The 20,590-nt window shown below is 40.6% G+C and overlaps 1 protein-coding gene across 2 annotated transcripts in view; it reads right to left on the bottom strand.

Annotated features, from left to right (window-relative positions):
• The window catches only part of FNDC3B (fibronectin type III domain containing 3B), a 316,784-nt gene extending 297,094 nt beyond the window's left edge, over positions 1–19,690 (bottom strand). Inside the window, exon 1 of one of the 2 annotated variants that reach the window (XM_045851135.1) lies at positions 19,517–19,690. The gene's annotated coding sequence lies outside the window, so the exon portion shown is untranslated. Of the gene's footprint in view, positions 1–18,618; positions 18,994–19,516 lie in introns of those variants that run through there. The other variant, XM_045851136.1, reaches the window with a different exon arrangement.
• Positions 19,691–20,590: the final 900 nt, after the last annotated feature.

Here is a 20,590-nt window from a genome sequence, read left to right as displayed (position 1 = left end):
AGATAGAAACATTCCATTTTTAGGAAGGAGAAAAGTAGTAGGTGATTGGGGTAGTAGAGACAGGTAACAGGCATAGAAGATAGAGCTGCAGGAAAGGAGACATGCCAACCTCAGGGGGAAAAAAAGAATAAATTTATGAAGAGCTGGTACAGGGGGGATCGGGGAGGGCGAAGCGGCAATTGACTCATGGTAATGCCAGCAATGCCCCAGCTTTAGGGCATCTCCTTTACTGCACACATAGGAAACAAATGGTTAAGAAGGAAGTAAAACTGCACAGACTTAACCTCAGTATCAGCAAGGACCATCTCATGCAACCACTTTTCTCAGTATCCCTAAAACATCCTGGTAAATAAAATAAGTTATGATTTTTGGTAGGTGTTCCCCAGTAACCTGGTTCATACATCACACAGAAGTTCATGGATCCAAATGGTTAATGCTAGACAAAAAGATCTAAGACTTCTCTGGTTCCTTGCTCCAACTTAAGTGAAGATTGTGTAACTTGTACAAACATAACCATTTCCTGTCCATCGAACAAAGCAATTAATGGACTGGGCAGTTTCTGAGATGATTTAAGGGACGGAACAACCAGACCATGTCTCTCTGCCATTCATTTTAAAGAAACAGACAGGAAAATATAGATTATCATTATTTTGTTGAATAAAAGTCATTGTTCCTTTACATCACTTTCCTCCCACAAACAGCCTTAAATGACACATGGCTTTAAAAAAATATATCTATTAAAATCCATACCTTTAATGACTAAAAAGCAATGTGTAGGCTCTGCCACTTTGGGAGGAAAAAATAAAAACTGATAAAATTTTATGAGTTTACAAGTATCCAGCATTAATATAAAATTAGCATTAAAGAAAAAAGGAAGGAGAGAAAGAAAGAAGAAGAAAAGCAGCTTGGGTCCCAGCAACTTCACAGGCTGCTTCCAAGACCTCACACGGTCCAGGGACACAGCCCTCACTTCTGGTCCAAGGAGTCCAACCTTTATTGCTGAAGCTAGTTTGAGTAGGTTTCTTTTATTTGCAACACAAGTAGTTCTGGACTATTAATAAACACCAAAAATCTTTTGAATCTTCACATTTTCAGGGATCTCAGTTATCTCAAATCAAAAATTTCATATGCTTAGAATTAGAACATAGCTTTAAAATTAAACATCAACCTGGCTGGTGTAGCTCAGTGGATTGAACATGGACCTGGGAACCAAATGGTTGCCAGTTCAATTCCCAGTCAGGGCACATGCCTGGGTTGCCGGCTAGGTCCCCAGTGGTGGGTGCATGAGAGGCAACCACACATTGATGTTTCTATCTCTCTCTTTCTCCCTCCCTTCCCCTTTCTCCAAAAATAAAATAAATAAAATCTTTAAAAAAAATAAAACTTTAAAATTAAATTAAAAATCAAGTAAGTTTTCTCCTGGTTCAAACACATGGTATCTTGTCAAAATATCATGCCTTGCTCCATGAAGTCATTAATTAAGTCAATGACTTTATTAAGTCAAAAACTTACTGAGCACATGGTTTGCCAGACATTTATAAAAAGAGAAAAGGAAAGACATGGTCCCTGCGCTCAAGGAATTTGTGTATTAATGGAGAGACAGAGCAATTGGAAGTCCCTCTGTTCCTTTCCTTACTGCATCTTTACAGCCAGACTCAACACAGACAACTTCTGATTAAACGTGGGCTCCTAAGCATCAGGTAAGTGATTCATGCAACCCATTGGTTCCCACAGTCTTGTACTTCTGAAGGGGAAATAAACTGTGGAGTAGGCCACTAGGTTTTCTCTCACCACAGTAAATGACCAGGCTCATGACTGGAGGGGACACTCTGAAAAGCCTGAGTGTGAGCCCAGCTCATAATTGGGCCTTACCTGCTGCCTGTCGCTCACCACCACCAATTCTCTTCTGAAGGCCATCTACAACTGTGAATGCCCCCACTCCTGCCGCCCACCCCGGGGCAATGGGACTGACTGACAGCTAAAAGAAGAATCTATCATTTCAAATTAAAAATACACCATCTTCCATTACTAGTACTTATTCAAAGGTTCACTACAAGACTGAGTCCTGAAAACCCTGGGAGAGAACATTATAGAGTGTCAACTGGTTCAGTATGTGGGTTCACTGTTCACTAGAAGAGGCTTCTCTTAATGACAGAAGCATATTCTGCAAAAAATAGGTATTTAAATAAGCATCAGTCAAATAAAGCTCAAGACCTCTCACAGCTAATGAAAACTGACTACCTGGCCAAATATTCACATTCTTGCAAATCCAAATATGTATTCCCGAAAGCTGAAAGATTTAGGTCAAAAGATGCCCAATTGGTATGCAACATTTCAAATTGAAGGCTCTCACTAATCAAATCATTCAAAAGATCAGCAGTAGGCATAAGCAACACAGGCGCTCTATTTGCCTAAGTGTTAATTCCGTGAACTACAGACAAACATCCTTGTACGCAATCATCTGGTCGGCATCCTGGAAAAAAATGTCATTATGCTAAAGGTTAAGCAAGTTTATATAGGCTATCAGGTGTAATGCTTCCAATGATTACTTTTCCAAAGCAAACATGTAGTGCGTTACCGACTTAGAAAAATAAGTAATAACGCCTAAATTGTATCTTTGCCCTGAGTTCTTGCCAAACTTAAATAGACCAGATATATTTCAAGTAAATAGGTTAGACAATCTGTAACAGATTTCAGCTAGGTTAATAATCCATACAACCATTTCAAACCTAAATTTCCAATCACAAAAACAATTTTGTCAAATCAAAACATTTGACTCCCACTCTCCGAATATGGCCTGAAATTTTTTCAAAGTCCTTTATCTCTTTATATACAAGCTTCAAATTTTCCACGCCATGGGGTGCAAATAGTGTCAGGAGTCCTGAGGAGGACTAATCTCAGAGGTGTCAAAAAAAAAAAAAGAAAAGAAAAACATTGAGACACTCACTATGGAATGGAAGACACAACTAAAAAGCCCTATTTCTTTTATAAATTTGGATTTAAAAAATGCCCCCATGTGTGTACTATGCCATGTGCCCAAAATTTGTGACAACACACACATAATATATTTATAATACTATAGTTACTACAACAGTCAAGAATCCCATGCTTTGCTTCTTCTTGTAAGTAGTATAGTGAAAAATGAGGAAAATGAACTTTGTGAACAATGTTCATATGGATCACAACCAGAAGCAAAATGTCAAAGGCACTAGAGGTAAACTGCCAAAGGTTTTAGGAATTAAGACAGAGAAAATTCATAAAAGCTCTCTTAGTTCGCTGTTCTTTCCTATGAAGCTATTAGAAACTCTTTTCCAATATCTCATTTCAAGAAACAAAGAGAATCTCTAACTGCCTACTAATGCAAAGTGAATACAATGACCCAAAGTTATGGTGCTATCATCATACGGTTCTGCTCAATACAAACGACAGATCCATTGAAGTAGGATGATTTCTTTCACCTCCCCTGGACACAGACTGAACATCTGCTTCTTCCAGCTCTAGCTACTCCTGTGATTCCCAGCAAGTCCCTTCAACTTAGCATCTGATAGATACTTTCTCAGAGGAATAAATTGCAGCCCACTGAAAACTTATAACAGAACATCCCAATAAATCAAATATCAAAATAGCAATACAAATCTTTTGCCTTGTTAGAAAAAGTAAAGATACAAGAGGGATACCAAACTGCTAAAAAGAAATCAGTTTTTGAAAGATCTCTTTTCTTAAACAAAGGACACAGAAGTAGTGGAACCCAAGTGCGCAGTGAGATTAGGAAATGTAACTCTAAAAGGCAGTGATTACAATGCACAATTTTGTCTTCTTGTTATTGAAACCACAAAGTAATTAACTGCCTTAATAAATAAACAAATGTTTCTCAACATGAATGTTTTTGAAAAAGCAAATTTGTCTTCTGAGACAAAACTGTGACAAAGCCTTCCTTCAAGCAAGTTTCCAGTGGCCAGTGGAATAGATATGTGAGAAACTGGGCAGTTTGCAAACATGTGGTAAAAAGTCAAAAACTGAGCGAGTTCTGACAACATTCAGACAGGTTTTCTATACACCTAATTTGCATGTAAGTCCATTCATGATTTCTGTGTGTATAATGCCAAATGTCCCTATAATCACGATTAAGAACATCAAATTTTTTTAAATGACACTGTTCTTACTCCAGCCTGAGAATCGACCTCTGAGCAGCACTGCATGATTTTTTTTCTTCCTGCAAGTAAGAAATTAAATTTTCTTCATTTCCAGCCAGGGGCCACTCAAACAAACCTAATGGGTGTAGACAGCATTTCCTGCCTACTGCAAGAAAATAATAGGATTGTCATTATTAACATGGCCCAGGGCATGCACTGAGGTGGGGCACTGAAGAAACTGACCTTTAATTTTCATCAGTGAGCCCGCACTGACTGCCTGGTTTTTGTTTTGTTTTTTAAAGGTGACTGTTATTTTTTTTTTTCTACAACATTCAGGTCTAACACTGGCTCATTCACTCTCGCGGAGCAACACAGGCTCCAATTCCTATTATCCTTTCCATTCAACTGTGTTTAGGTCTGGCACAACCCTGCCAGTAAACAACCAGCTAAAATTCAGCTTTATTTTTCTTCTCTTACTTTTTTGGAGCTGGTCTTCTACTTTACAAGGAGTTGGTGAGATTCAGGCACTGCCACAGCCAACTATTCCGGTCACTGACACTTCTGCAGAACAGTCCATATCGCTCTAAAAAAATGAGCATCTGAACAATAACCAGCAAAAGTAGCTAAAGTTTCTAGAAATACTGAGAGGTCTCACCCTGCCGTGCACCTCTCCCAGTGGTGGCATCCTGACACCATTCCAGAGATGAAGAACTCCGTCCGAGGTGGTGACCCAGAGATGAAAGGCGGGTCTTGGAAGCCCCATGGTTTCGCCCACTAATGTCAAGGCCTGATCTTCTCTCTTAAAAACAGTCAGAACAACATCCACAAAAAGGGAGGGGGGGGGCAGGGGAAATGGGAAGGAGTGACTCTCCTTTATTACAACTTTCCTTTGATCCCAGACTTAGGAGAGGAAGCAGAGTTGTCATATATCTACTTAAAAAGGCTCAACCTCTCTTTGAGGGGGCAGGGAAGAAGAAAAAGACTGGTAGGAGAAGCACTTATAATAATTAAGTACTGTGTGGCATTCAGACACGCTTTTTGTTTCCCCAAAGTGCTTCTTACACACATCCTTTCATTTTATGCCCATACTGCCTTACCTTACTAAGGTAAACAGCTCAATTAAGATTTTAGCAAGGAGCTGCAAAGCTGTCACCTGAACCTGGGACACTCAGGGAGTCCGTGGCAAGGCCAAGACAAACTGACGGCTAGTATTCCTATACACTTTTAAAGTAACTGGGGAATAGTTTAAAATAACTATTATCCCATTAAGAAGTATGTCCAACAGCTAAATCTGTCTGCAGTCAGTGAATAAAATAAGATAGTAACTTGTTCAAAGAACTTGCTGAGCCAAACAGTCCTAACAATTCCTTTCAACAGACAAAGCCACTGAGATTGAGAAACTTAACCAAAGTCAGAGTTAGAAACCTGCCCAGTCGGGTCTCAAATTCAGGTCTGTTTCCAGAGCCCATCGGCTTAATCATCCCGATTATAAATGATGATTAAGGATTTACCTTCTTGCCAAAAATACTAATTCCAAGTTAAGTGAGTATTTTCCCATGCCCTCCAATATAAAAACTGTATGTGATAAGCTACTATTACATATTGACGACAGCTAAAGAATAGCTTCTCTAAAAAGATGTTTCCTTTAAACTAACGTATCTTGCAATTAAACTTTCTAGAAAATCATTCTATGCTTTTTCATGAAAAATGTTATGAAAGTTATTTCTTGGCTAAAATTGAAACTTATTGAAGATATACAAATACAGTGATCTATATTTAAAAGTGTTTTTTAACACTTAAAAAAAAAAAGTTGGTTCTTCATTAATTTGCCAAGCAGAACATCTGATGGCAGAACACAACTGTCCCTCTACTGAACTCACCGATGACTCAGTGGAAACTAAAATTTGGAAAACTTATTCCATGTGAAACAAAACAGAAACGAACTCGCTCACCCTCACTGGGGCTACATCCTTCCCCAGCTCCGACCCAGTCTCCCCTACTCACTCCTACAATCCCTGCCATCACAAAGGCAAGGAAGGAAACCTTGCAAAACTACAAAGTTAATGGCAAACAGTTGGGACCTAAGATTATTCCAAATGAATTCAAGCTAAAGTAATTTGGCAGAGAAATTTATTTGAATCCTCAATTCTTTCTCTTTTTAGCCAGCTGCTATATACTCTAACAGGTTTAAACAAACTTCTGAGAACAGTGCACTAACTTAGGAGCATGGAAAAGTGAAACATAAATAGGAAGTAACATTGTTTCCATATTTAAATTTACTATAACAAGCAAATGGCAAAAATGTAAAAAGCTATGTTACAAAAGTATTCAGACTGTCAGAGGTATAAAGATTCAGGTAAAACTACAGCACAGTAATCACACAGCAGGATTAAAATCTGTTAAAATCAAATAAACCTAGAAATAACTGTTTCATCATTAATAAAGAAATTTGAAGGTAAATTAAGTTATCTGTTGCTAACTAAAGCCTGATATAAAACGTAAACCTTAAAAAGTGTTATCCATTCCTTTTCCTTCCTCCAGTAAACTCTTTAAAAAATTTTAAAAAGACAGCATTTTTAAAATTGAACTTCCTTCCTAAGAGGCTTAAGGCTACAGATTTTATAATTTCCTGGAACTTAAGTGTACACACATGGGCAAGTTTTAGTGTCCCTTACCCAAAATTATAAGTAAATCTCCATTTTTAAGCAATAGTGGTAAAAGTGCATGAAGGGTTACAAAGAAGAGAGTCCAAGCAATTTAAAATGAATATAAGCAAAATAAAATGCACAAATCCTAAAATTAAAACATATTCCTTTATTTATAGGTGCTTAAAACTGTTTCCTTTACATCTTAGGGCATAAAAGAGGTTTTAGAAATCAAGTACTCTTGAAAGTCAGCCCCATCCTATGGCAGGTAAATCTGTGCCTGATGATCACCACGAGGACTCCAACAAAGGGTGATAAGGTGAAGGTCAGACTGGTGTGAGGAGCACTTTTCTGGGATGTCGCCCTCAGGGAGTTTTAGCATGTGCAGCATCCCTCCTGAACAGAGGTTTGGAGCAATAAGAGGAGGTGACTCTAGCAGTCCCCGCAGTTCCGTGGAGACACAACCCCAGAGCAGCACACGGCTCCTCCTGGGCCAGAAGCAGCATTTCTGTGAGGCAGCCAGAAAGTTTTTAGTAATACCGCCTCCGGGGCTGCATCTTCATTAGTCTCTAGTCCACACCGCCCCACACAAACACAAGTAAAGAAAGAAAGCAAGTCAGGCCCCACTTCAGAGCCTTGTCCTTAATTCACCTTCAGTGAACTCACTTTCTAAAGATGGAGTAGAGAGCTACATGATTTCTAACAAAGGAAGCATTTAGGGTTGCCAGCTCCCCAGGTTTAGCCTGGGCCATCTGGGAAAGCACAGGGCTCCTCTGGATCCTGAGGTCACCTTTTATTAACCACACGAGCTGCTCTTTGAGCTCAGAGATGAGGCAGTTCTAGTCAGTTCTGTGCTGTCTCATCCCCAGGACTGCCTTTGGTGCAAACCAAAAGCCACAAGCTATTAACCTTAAAAGAAGAGAAAGCATTAGTATTAGCAATAGGAGGACTTGCTTTTCCAGGTGCAAATTATAATACAGGATCTCTACATAAATTAACTTAAGTGAAAGGCACTGAAGAGAGGGATGCAAGATGGGCAAAACTGTATTGCCACTAAATGAAAAGGACTCTTTCACAGAGGTTTTCAAATGTCTGAAAAAAGTAGAACACTACCAGTTCTTAACCAACTGCTCCAGATTCTTCCCATCCCCTTTACTGAATTTCTTATATATTATGTATATTTTGTATATATTTCTTCATATACTTTCTTACAAAGTATATGAAGTATACTTTTATTCTCTGCTTTCTCTCATTTCAAGGATAAGTTGCTATTACAGAAAACAATCTAAAAAAACCTGCCTCCTGGGAGATGTCCAGAATATTATTATTGTTTCAAAGATAAAGTTTAGGTTTCTGGACAGCAGACAGGTTGAACACATGGAAAGCACTCAACTGACACTTAGCATTCAGTACGTGGGGACACAGACTCTGTTCCAAGTCTGGAGATACGAATAAGAGTTTCGATGTGAACTACTGAGAAGCGGGGTGACACAGCTGAAAAAAGTTCTGCAATCAGTCTAGGAAATCTTAACCTTTTGGGGCTTTTTGAGCATGTCTTCTAATCTTAGTTCACTCAACAAACATTTATGGGGCACCTGGTATGTACCAGCTTCTGCTGCAGACTGGAAACACACACACACAAAAAAAGAGAAAAAAACCTACCTTCCAGAGTTAGTCTAATGAATTTGAGGCTGTGTGTGTGTGTGTGTGTGTGTGTGTGTTTAAGTGCCTGGCTGTGGTAGGTACTCAACAATTGTTCGTCCCTACAGTTTACATCTGACTTGCGGTCAGAGTGTTTGGAAGTTTAGAGCACAAATGACCAAGTGTCTTCACTTCTATATAAAACTATCAAGATATGGTTAGCATTTTACCCCAAGATAAATCCTTCTGAGAACCCTTCAGTTCTGCCCTGGTTCCTAACTGGAGTCCTCCGGTCTCCGAAGTACTCCCTCCACCTCACTTCTTTCCAGTCAAAAAAGTTAAAAGGACAGATTACCCAAAGGGCCAATTTCCCGAGCTTGGGTTTCTCAAACTTGTCTGATCATCTCATTCACCTGAAACACCACATAAAAATTTCCAGATTCCCTCCAGACATAAGGAATAAGAGCCCTCTGTACCCTCCAGCCCACATATATACCCCCATAATGCTCCAAGAGATTCCTCTTTCCTGAGGCATGCTTTAACTCTACCTCAAATAGCTGAGGCCATTCTCCTCAGGTTTCCATGACATGCTCTTTGACCTTCCTCCAAGGCTTAGTTTAGCATGAAAGGCTCTGACCATTGGTCTGACAGAACGAGTTCTCAGCTGGGCCCCCAACATCTCAGCAAGGCACATTCTGTTTTATTCCTGTCCCTTAATGTGTCCCTTCTAGAGTTTCCCTACAAAAGGATCATTTTAAATTACCACCAATCTCTGAAAAGTTACCTTTTCCAAAAAATAATTTTCATAATTTATAATTCCCAGCTGACTCCAATAGACAAGGAAAAATATACAAAAGCAAGGGCCACATTCTTACAGAACAGAACTAAAAGCTATTTGTTCAAATTTTCAAAACCAATTAGCAATATGATAAAGACATGAAAAAAACCCATGTATTCTCTGCAGAACTTTCTTTCAAAGAGCAATAAATAAAAGACTAGGTTTGCACTGAAAGTGACTCATGCCTTTGTTTTAATTTGTTTAATATTAGATCTCTACCATGAAGGGGAAAATAAAAAATTCAGAAAAACTATGGAAACACAAAAAGGTCTACATGGCCCATCCTTCAAAGAGATCAATTTCAGCAGAAGCACCTGAGAAGAGTTACTAAGTTTAAACGACTCATTCAACCTAGGAGTTCATCCATCTATCCATCCATCCACCCAATGAACATTTACTACGCATTCATCACGAGAGACCCTTAGTTAAATCAGTAATCACACCAACACTCAAGTACGGGTGACAAGGAGACAATCAGATAACACTGAAAAGGACAAGTGTTCCAAAAAGGTATAGATAAAGTGCTAAAATAACTTAAAGAAAAAGATAAATTACCTAAAATGATGGTTCTAGAACATAATGCAAAATAGAATTTGACACTCTTTTCTTTTGAGTAGGCCAAAAATCAATGAGGATGCTTTGTTAGCATGATGCTTTCACTCTTCCTATCTCTACTAGATATAGAGATCGTGACTCTCAGTAACATGTGATGTAAGTTGCTGATGATTCTACCTCTAGAGTAACTAGTAGACCACAAAACTGGTCCACTGTGATGTGAAAGCCATTTACATATATGGCTGAGAAAATACACCCGTGTAGAGAGCAAAGCAAGCAAACAGACTAGCATCATACCCTTGCAACTTCATACTGTTTTTCCAGGAATTCAGAAATTAATAAACCATTATAAATGGCAAACACTGTTTGGTACTCGGTATATAATCTTCCCTATAACTGGTTATTTGTATGTAAACTAAAATCTGTCCATTTAAATTTTTATCTATTTTCAATATTCCTAACATGCACTTTACAACTGATATTTAAGCCTGATAATCTAATTACTTAAAAGCCTGACTCATCTTTTCCTAAGTGATCTACCCAAAGTTAACATCAATATCTCAGAAACAAAAAAAGAAAAAACCTCAGAAAGCACTAACATCTATGAAATTATCAGATGCTAAAGACAAGCTCAGGTGAATACAACAGACTGTTATATGCTTTCTTTCACTGCACCCCCTGCCAACTCGTTTTAGATTAAGGAAGAAGAACGTTAATACCTAATGCATTTCCAATGGGTACTAGCTGAGATGACTTAGACTATGCCTCTGACTGGAAATCAAAGTTTTTCCTGAAGACAAAATTGAATGCTTAAAGGTTTGAAAATATAACAGGTCTAATTGTACTTCCTATCCCTGGTTTTTAAATAACTCAGTGAAATTCAAGATAGATTATCTTTACCTATACGTCCCTACGTGGTCTGTGGATGAAACTATTTAGTTCATCTAAATATTAAAATGTCTTTTTTCCCCTCCAGGGAACTATTTCTTTTAGATAATCTCCTCTAAAATTCAGATCAGTTAATAAAATAAGGGGAGTCTGATCTCGAAAACTGGCCTAAGGGAAATCTCCCTTTATACCGCAGTAGGAGAAAGAGGAGGTTAAAAAATAAATCTATCTATGCACTGGCATGGAGACGACCAAGGGGGAGCAAACAGATCATGCGGAATAAATCTCCTTCAATATGTTTTCATTTTTTATTGTGAAATATACATAACAAAAATTTACCATTTTAACCACTGTTAAGTGTGTGATTCAGCAGCATTAAGTACATTCACATTGCTGTATAACCATCACCACTACTCATTTCCAGAACTTTTCCATTATCCCACACACAGAAACTCAGAACCCATGAAACAGTAACTCCTAGGCCCCTTACCTTTGGAAATCTCTATTCTGCTTTCTGTCCCTATGCATTTACCTATTCTAGATACCTCATGTAAGTGGAAACATTACAGTATTTATCCTTTGCCGTCTGGTTTATTTCACTTAGTATTTTCAAGGTTCACCCACTTTGTGCCATGTGTTAGCATTTTCTTCCTTTTTATAGTTGAATAATATGCCATTGTACGTATATACCACATTTTGTTTATCCAGTCATCTGTGAATGGACAGCTGGGCTGTTTCCACCTCTTGGATATTCTAATAATGCTGCTGTAAACACTGGTGTACAAGTGTTTAAGTCCCTGCTTTCAGTTATTTTGGGTAGACACCTACAAAGGGAATGGCTAGGTGATTCTAAGTTTAACTTTTTGAGGAACAGCAGAAGTGTTTTCCACAGCAGCTGTACCTTTTTACATTCCCAACAGCAATACGGTAGGGTCCCAATTCAATATACTTTTAAATACTTTCTGATTTATTAATTCAGAATGTTTACCTCCATTACTCTTAAGTCAGTTATTTTTCCTAAGAAAAACTACAATAGAAAAATCAGAAATGGCAATATTTAAAGACTTTTAGCGTTTTACTCTTAAACAACATAAACAAAAAAAGATATAGATTGTGTTAAAAAGCACTTTATTTTTTAAAAAAATATTTTATTTATTTATCTTTAGAGGGAGGGGAAGATAAGGAGAAAAAGGGAAACATCAATGTGTGGTTGCCTCTCATGCGGCCCCTACTGGAGACCTGGCCTGCAACCAAGGCATGTGCCCTGACTGGGAATCCCACTGGTGACCCCTTGGCTCACAGGCCCGTGCTGAATCCACTGAGCTACACCAGCCAGGGCTAAAAAGTACTTTAAAATGTAAGAAAAAAGGGAGCATAATATCCTAAAAATACATTAAATATCCTATACATATAATTTGTACCATAAAAACTGCTCAATCTAGCCCCTAAAAAGTCTGGATGTAAATACCCTGAGATATTTTTAAAGAAATTTACTCTCCTAACTGCCAATTCACACACAGTACCTGGAACTAACCTGCCCATGAAGTTCTTCCTTTAGTAAAAGTGGAGAAGGAAACTGGGTAAGGAGCTTATCTAAATACTATTCACAGGGCTTGCCACAACTTTGCCCAAACCAGGAGGCAGGAGAGAGATAGCAGCTAAAAGGAATAATGATGTTTTTAAAATCTTTAACACCTGCTCTCACCAATCTGCCACCAAGTGCTTACAGGTGACCAAGGAAATGAACAAATTGGGGAGGAAAAAGTCAACAGAAAACCTCCAAAACAACCCATAGGCATACATGAGGTCCATTGGTGGGGATGGGGTGAGATGGAGAAGGTGGGTATTTCCTTGTTGTGGTGGTTTATTTTGCATACAAAAATGCAGAACTACTTTTGCTGGTAAACTGTTCCGAGTTCATGTGACGATATCGAGTAGATGAACATTTATTTCATGGCAGTCCAAAGACTTCCAAGGGCCCCGCCTCTCTAAAAAGTTGAGCAGTAGAACTAGCTTCAACCCATACTACCGTTTTACATTGCTTTTCAGTCAATTGATTTTTCCAAGGTGCTTAAAAGTGGTTTGTTCACCTAATTAGGTAAATATCCCCCTTTATGATCTATTTAAACTTCTGTTACAATAAAACCTTTTCATACAGAATAGGAAGCCTAACTTTATGCTAGACTTGCCAAGATAATTGCCAATTCCTAATTACTTACATCCAGAACAATGAAGTTATATTAAGTAGAGACCCCTCTTTCACCAGCTGCAGAGTATCTGAGTCCCTTAAGAATAAATTAAGCCATGTTATTTCCTGGGATTTTAAAATCTTCAATTATTTCTCAAGCATACTACAGTTGCTCATGTATAAAGACAATTTTCTAAACAATCATTTCAACAGAGAGCTTTTTATTATTTTATAATACTAAGTATAACTTAGTATTATATCAACTTCATTTAAATTTTTCTGATTAGCTACCTTTATAAAAAATCTTTATCTCCCAGAGTCAAAGGGGAGGTATCAAAAGCCTTAAAATCTTTAAAAAATATATATATAGTTTCTAACAAACCTGCAGGTACTTCAATTTTTAACATTTCTTAAATTTCAAAGAAAGAAACAGAAATTAAGGTTGCCACCATCCTGCCCTAGGAGTCAGTGGTAGACAGTTCTCTACACAACATTCCAAAAATATGAGCAAAGTACCCCTTTTATAAGTAAACAAAAATGCCCTGCATTTGCCAAAAATAAAAAAAAAGTCAGAACGGAGTAGAATATTCCATTAACAATGAAGCTAGTCTAAAACTCAATAAATGTCCTCTGAGTCAATAAACAAGTGAATTAAGTAAATTACATTTTAAACTTCAAATACAATCATTTAATACAGGGGACATTTTAAACACTGATACTTACTAGAATCTATAATGCTAACTTAGGCTTAACACCACCTCACTAAAATCTTCTCCCTCCAGCTATTTAAAAACTAACAAGCAGTTATAATATTACAGAAACAAAACATATAGGAGCCACTGCCTGAACTGACAGAGAATATTGCCAAGGGCATCCATCACCCAAGGGTATCGAAATTACAATCCCAGAGTTGCAGAATGCTAGACTTGCATATCTCAACTAGGGACAAAAAAGAGGAAAAGACTCAAGGATTGATCCATTTTTTTAATTTAAACTGAGAAACATCTCCACCTGCAATAGCTAACCACAATCTAACCTGACTTATACCTGGTGGTTTAAAAACTTCCCAATCCTGTCCCCACCTCCACCCCACACACCTCTGGTCAACCAGAGGCCGATCCTGAACACTAAACCTGCACTATCTACAGCTCCCCTCTGGATAAGCTTCTGACTAGGGACTGACCTCTCACTGGCAGTACCTTGAAAGAGCTCAAGTACCAATCATCAAGGCACCCTTCCCACGTGAGCCTGTTTGGCTTCCCAAGAAGTCTGCCTCTGTCTAGTGACAATGATTCAAGCACTCTCTGCCTTTTAAAAATACATAATGTCATACTGTATAGTTTACAGCAATATATACACTTATGAGTATTTCCCTATATACAAAGGCATTCAGAGAAAACTGAACTCTCCTCCACAACCTAAGTACATTCCCAGCAGCTGTAAGGATGAGAATTAAGGTTTACTTGAAAATGCCTTACCATGAAATTTCTGATTTGATGGAATAATCTCATTAATATGAAGAAAGGCAACTGTACTTTCTAAAGTGGGAACAGGCAGGTTGCAAAGATTCCCCACACTGAAAATGATTCTTTTTCCCTGTGTCTAGCTGTACTTACAGAAAGCTCAAATGAGAGGCTAAGATAATATACAAGGACTAAAGCCTACACCACTATCATTCAATACTGGCATTTCCTCTAAAACACTGTACTTTTTCCCCTTCACCTCAAAACATGACCCTGAATCAAGCAGACTGTCCTGTCCACTGCAGCAATGCTAGCCAGCTATAGGACACATCTGAGGAACAAATTCCCCAAACCGTGAAGCTAAGACAATTTATGTACAACTTTTGAGACATCACAAATCAACTATTCCATTAGGAATGGGGGGAAAATGAAACACAGCAATCTAAAACTTGAAACTTTATTTACTCATCACGAAGAAAAATTAAATGATTTCTCAAGTTCTCCAAACACAAACTGTAGGTTTCTGAAAACACGAAGTAAAACTGGGAATAGCTCAGCTTTAAACTGTGGGATATAATGAACTACAGAGTTTGTACAAGCCTTCACCCAAACACTTTTCAATATATGGACTCATTAATCCCTTGTGACAACCACTTGAAAAATTGTATGCAAGATGTTTTCTCCTTAAATTAAAATGAGGAAACCCAGACTAAGGGTGGCTCAGAAGTTCATCAAAGACAGACAGCTAAGAAGTTAAGGCTTCGGCAGACTAGATAGTCTGATTTCCAACTGATGCTCAAACATGGCCCTCATGAGAAGTATGAGATTTCTAATCTTTGCCCATCATTGCAACATCTTTATCTTTTAAGATTTACTATCTTTCATTTGTATTAAGCACCTAGATGTTTTACCAATGGAACTGTACATCATGAGTTAAACCATGCTTCCTGTATTTACCACACTCACAAAAACACTATAATCCTATTTATAACAATGCTTCTCTCAACCTTGTTCCTCGAAAATAACTATGCTCCCAATGATCAGCAACAGCAGCAATGGGTAAGAACAGGCTGTTTCAGCTATCTGAACAGTCTCATTGATGGACTCCTTCCTTACCTACTGTGGAATTTATCAATTTCAAAGAGTTACAGGCCACACAATTCACATCACACTAAAATACAGAACAATTTGTAACTGATTTACTAGTGTAAGTCCTCAGGATCATAAAGCTCTAGGGTCAGACTTATGAACTAGAATTACCCCTGGGCAGTATAGTGACTGTGGAAGGTACAGCAGATTCAGATGTATTTATACTGAAACTGGAAATTACCTCTTTAAAAATCCTTATAAAAAAAGATTAATCATTTGTCTTTTCCTGATAAATGAATGCTTACTTCAGCAGTGTGTGGAATTTTCACTATTTCTCACAAAATTAGAGTTGGTGAAATTCCTTTTACCAAATTAATTCTAAAATGCAATAGATTTAAATTAAATCCTCTACCAGAAAACTATTTCACCATTTGCCACTAAAAGAATGTTTCTTTGCTGTTTGTTTTAATCTTAAACATATTCTTCCCAACTCATAGATGAATCTAGTGTTTTATATTTGAATTTTAGTCCTTGATAGCAAAGCAATGACTTTAATCTTTCAGATTAATTGTGTAGCTACATCAGGAAAACTAAATGATGGTTTGGCTATATTATTCACCTGACACTTATGAAGTCATTTGAGAAGAATCACTCAATGAACCAGTAAACATGGGTATTAAGGGGTCATTTTTTCCAACTCCCCATTAGTGATTTTTCATTCTGCCTCCTAGTTACACTCCTTTATTACACTGAAGTAACCAACAAGCTGACTGCCTTTTCAGCAATTCCTATAAACACTTATTTCAACCAAAGGAGAAAATGTCATATAAAGTTTTGGTCCATCAGTTTTTACCATGACATGCAAGTATTTTTTTAAAAAGTACTTCTTATTCACTCAAAGTGTGAAAGCAAAATTGATCTATAGATAATTCAACATTAAAATTTCATTTAAGCGCTGAATCTAAGCATCTCCTGGGGGGTGGAGGAAAACTGAACTTAGGAGAGTTAAAAAGCAATACGACCCAGTTAAATCATGAATAGATTTGGGAGTCAAGAAGTTCTACACTGCAATATGGTAACCACTGGCCACAAGTAGCAGATTAAAATAATTAAAAGTAAATAATTTAAAATGTAGTTCCTCAGTCCCCAGTAGCCACATTTCAAACCCACAACAGCTTCATGTACCTGGTGGCTGCCATATTGCGCAGCACAGACACAGAACCATTTCCATCCATAAAGAAAAGTCTATTATGCAAGCTACTTTAATCTCTATGACCCTCAATACCCATGCCTGTAAAATGCCCATGACATCGCTGAAATTCAAAGAGTGTTATTAGAATTTTGATAGCATTTAAAGCACAACACAAAGAACTTATATATCCAAGAAGGAGTAGCTGTTATTACAATCCTATATTGGGTTTTAATCTCTGACGGTAATCCTGAACAAGTCACTTCCCCTCCCAGGGCCTCATTTTCCTAAAACTGAAAACTTTGGGAGAGTTCTGATTAACTTCTAAGGATTCTATCAAATTCCACCACGTTAAATGAAGTGCTAAGCAGAAGGGGCACAAACTCCTACTGAGTAAACTACTACCTAGGTTCCTAGAGCTTCCTAGCTGATCCCAAGCCATTCTTCCCAAAACCCCAGAAGACTGGCTCTGCAATATGGCCAAGGTCTGATGTGTGCTATTTATAAAGTCTGTCTTAAAAGGTTACCGGAATATCTTTCTGAAATTGTATATACTGTAATTAGAAGCTACAACCCCCTATTCCATGATGATATCTTGCAGTTTTACCATCTCTTTTAAATAAACACTATCTTTACAGATGAATTTTTTCTTTTAGAAGCACTTCAACCAAAACACTTTCAAAGCACATGCAAGTTTAAGTACAAATTTTAATGACTTTTTCTTAACCAGCTATGCCTCATTCAGAGTCAGCTTGTGGGTGACCCTCTAGTGTCTAAACAAAGTGAGAACTAGAACAGCCTCATGGGTGAAGTCCCCTTGCAGGGACAGAAACGTGTCCAAAGATTTTACCCTCACTAACAGCTGCTCCCAGGGAGCCAGGAAATTCACTTAAGACTGGGCCCACATAGCCCGCTTCCAAAAAGGGGGAACCAGGGCCCCTACACAAGGCACAAAACCAGGGTCATGGCTACTATCACCCCCCCCCACCGCCCCGTGTTGACCAGGCCCCCAGAATCACAGCTTTAACTTAAGAGTGGAAGAGGAACTCAGGCAGCAGAAATCAAAAGAGAGCGGTGTATTTTTGCCCAAGGCCTGAAGCCTCAAAAATAAGTGTTATTCCAGAGCAGATTCCTTTTCTTCCGGGTCCGTCTGCTCTCTCTGACTCTTTGCCCATAACCACTGTGCCTCCCCTTTCCCAATGCCCCACCTCTCTCCATACTTAAAAAAAAAAAAAAAAAAAATGTGGCTTATTCCCTCTCCCTTTGCTTTCCCGAGCAGGGCCTGGAAACTGGAGGAAATTCAAATAAAATTAACTGCACATTAAAAATTAAACAGACAAGCAATCAGGGGGTGCCCACCCAACAGAAGACGTCTCCCGTTCCAAAAAAAAAAAAAAACAAGAACAAAAAAATGATTACGTCTGAGTGGAAGAAGGGGAGGGAGACTAGAAACCTAAAAGGATGGAGAGATAAACGTGTGGATTTAGGGCCCTAGCGTCGACCCACCCTGGCCAAATTCCAAATTTCGTTTCAAGAAAATGCTGGGCTGAAGAGAAAAGAAAAAGTTGTAACTTTTAAGGAAGTCCGCAAACGGCACAGTCTTGGATAAAATGCCACTGCTTCCCTTCATCAAGGATGGCAGGGTAGTAGTTGAGATTCGAAAAGCTCCAACTCCAACCGCGCACTCCTCCTGGAAGCCTCCCCGCCAAAGGGGCCGCGGGGCGGCCCCGCTGCCCCCGTCTCCTAGGACACCCTGCTCGGGCGCTCGGGCTCCCACGGGGCGCCGGGACCTGACCTTTACAAAAGTTCGCGGACACAGCCCAAGGCCCCAATTTCCGCCCCGATGACAGGCCCCTCACGAGCCGGCCGGCTCCCGCCCCGCGACGGGCACCAGACGGTCCTCGCCACCCCTCCCGGCTGCCTCGGGGTTCGGATTCCTCCCGCCCGCCCCACCCCCGGCGGGGGAGCCCCTCGGGGTGACCGACTGACCAGAGTTACGCTGGCCCACACACCGGGTCGCCTGCTGCTTCCCGCCGCGCCCCGCTCCCCGGCCGAGCTTCCAGCCGCCTGGCTCGCCGAGTCCCGCCGCGGCCGCCGGTTACCGCCCCCAGCCCGGGGGGAGCCCGGGGGGCAGGACAGGAGGGAGGACGTGGCGCGCCCGGAGGTGGCCAGAGGCGAGGCGGGGAGTGTCCGGGAGAGGCCGGGCCGGGGGCGGGGGCCGACGCGGGCTCGGGACCCTCCCCGTGAGCATCCGCGGGTCCCAGGTCCCAGGCGGCCCCCGCCTGGCGCGGAGAGGCGGGCCCCAAGTTTCAGCCCAGTTCGCACGCCCGCCCTCCTGCCTCCACCATATGGAAATCTACAGCCTCAGAAAGTGACACGTCGAAGATTCCTCGGCCTCCCCACCCGCCCTCCCCCTCCCGGGCCGCGTTCCTGCTGTGGAGATTCCGGGAGGGGGAGCGGATTCCTAGGACAAAATCTGCTGGGAAGGTTGGGAAGGGCGAGGGTGGGGGGCAGGGAGAGACCGGGAGCCATTGCCCAGGGTTTTTTTTCCCCCATCAAGAAGAATCTACCCGTCTTTTTCCCTCCTCCAAGCCCTGGCAAGCTGAGGGGACGGGACGGGGACCGGAGCCCAGCCAGACGCGGCCCCGAATCGGAGGCCGACCCTCTACCGGGCCCCTTTTTACCAGGGTACCCCGGCGAGTGCCGGGCGCTCCTGCACTGTGGCGCCAAGTTTTCCCCGGGAAGCCCGGCACGCCCGGAGCGCTCCGAGACAAGAATGCACTTTGGAAGACTCGGCGTCCGGCCGGGGCTTTCCAGCGCGCCGGGACCCGGCGGCCGAAGCGCGGAGTCCTAGTCCCCTCCTGTCTCCGGCTTCTGCACGCCTTACCTTCCCTAGGGCTGAAAAGCGGGGCTCCGGGCGCGCCACACACCAGGTCGCCACGCCTTCCCAACCGGCAACCCAGAGGCTCCCCGCAGTCCGCTTCGCAGCTCCCGCCGCCGCCGCAGCCGCCGCCGCTCTCCTCCTCCGCCTCCGCCTCCGCCTCCGCCTCCTCCTCCTCCTCCTTCTTCTCCGGCCGCCGCCGCTCAAATAACTACCAGGAGGGTTTGATGGGGGATTCCGCCATGTCAATGATGTCGGGACCACATGGGGATTTGGGACCCGCCCACAACCGTAAACAACCGGGTATAACCGCAGCTACAATCTCACAGTCGCTGGACCTGTGGGAGCCTCCTTTACCCCTAGGCCTGCATCACTATCAGAAAGCTTATCTGGATTCAGCCAGACTAAAGACGTCTGAGGCTTAGAAATAGGAACTCCTAAAAGGCAAGGGCTGCACGTTCTGAAATGATCGCCGAATACCAATATAAATGCAGTGTTTGCTGAGGAATAATTAGAGCGAACACTCTATTACATTTCGTTATGTACACATCTATTAACTTTTTTTAATCCCCCACAACAACAATCTTGTAAGCTATTTTGTCACTCCCTTCTCTGTTTCCCACAGCATTTTTTTTCACAGGCTAACAGAGCGTGAACAGATTTTATTATATCAAAGTTAAAATGTCCATTTCCCCTTTTCAGTAACCAATGTGCTCTCACAAGAACAGAAACTGTTCTGTACTCATATATGTATTTCTGTATCTGTCAAACGACATAATGCATAGGCCACAGTAGGACTCATTAGAAAAGTATTGAGTTTATATTTATTAAATCAAATGTAATGTATCCTATTGTGCAATCTCAAAATGTTAACCAACTGCATCCCAACTGCATTCCACCCCTCAAATTTTCCAGCACGCAAGAGTAGCAGTTGTCCAAAAGAAGCCCTTTCTGCCTTTAGCTTCCCAGGTATTCTGAATAATTACATTCAGCCTCGACTATTAGGCTACAAAGCAGTGTTCAGTAGTGACCAGAGGTAATAATGTATTACTTTCATTGACCTAAAAAATAATAACAACC

Source organism: Phyllostomus hastatus, unplaced genomic scaffold (genome assembly GCF_019186645.2).
Source record: "Phyllostomus hastatus isolate PE091 unplaced genomic scaffold, TTU_PhHast_1.1 phas_contig_86, whole genome shotgun sequence".
Taxonomy (NCBI): domain Eukaryota; kingdom Metazoa; phylum Chordata; class Mammalia; order Chiroptera; family Phyllostomidae; genus Phyllostomus; species Phyllostomus hastatus.
This window is presented reverse-complemented; position numbering and strand designations above follow the sequence as displayed.